This window comes from Galeopterus variegatus, unplaced genomic scaffold, assembly GCF_000696425.1.
Source record: "Galeopterus variegatus unplaced genomic scaffold, G_variegatus-3.0.2 Scaffold8429, whole genome shotgun sequence".
NCBI lineage: Eukaryota > Metazoa > Chordata > Mammalia > Dermoptera > Cynocephalidae > Galeopterus > Galeopterus variegatus.
Window position 1 is genome coordinate 90,927 of NW_007734540.1, and position 640 is coordinate 91,566.

Here is a 640-nt window from a genome sequence, read left to right on the forward strand (position 1 = left end):
AGTGTCTTCCATGCTTAGGAAAATTTCCCCTTCCTGTTCACTGAGTTTTAGCATAATAAAGGTATCTTCCTTTTCTCTTTCACTGTCTTCCTTCTTATAATACTCAAAGACATTCATTGCCTGGTGTAAATCTCCCTGACAGATGGCTTGTACAGTGTTTTTCTTCTAGCACGTAACTGATGGTGATAACAACTTTCTTCAGAAAGTCATTTTATCAAGGACCTGTGCCTGGAAGTCACCCAGTTCTTCATGTTCCTGGTGGATGTGCTCTGAGAGGAAATGCCATTTCTGATTCTTGGTTAAATGGGAGAAGCAAGCCGAAAAGTCCAGTTTCTAGTGCTCTGTGAAGGCCGCCCAGGTCCTCCTGGATTTCCCACTGGGGGTGGGGGAAACATTCAGTATTGTCCCTTGTGTATGTGGTGAATAAAACAACCACTTTAGAATTACACTCGTAGCCTGCAAGGGCTAAGAATGTGCAAACTTGGTAGATGAGTTCCTTTCTGGGTGAATTTAAGTGTTCACTCTATGCTGAGTATCAAGTCCACAGCACCACCCCAGCACGTAGTAGGTGCTCAAATGAATCCAAGTCAGGTCAAATCAAGTCAAGTTACTCTACAGGTAAGAGAAACATCTCTACTGG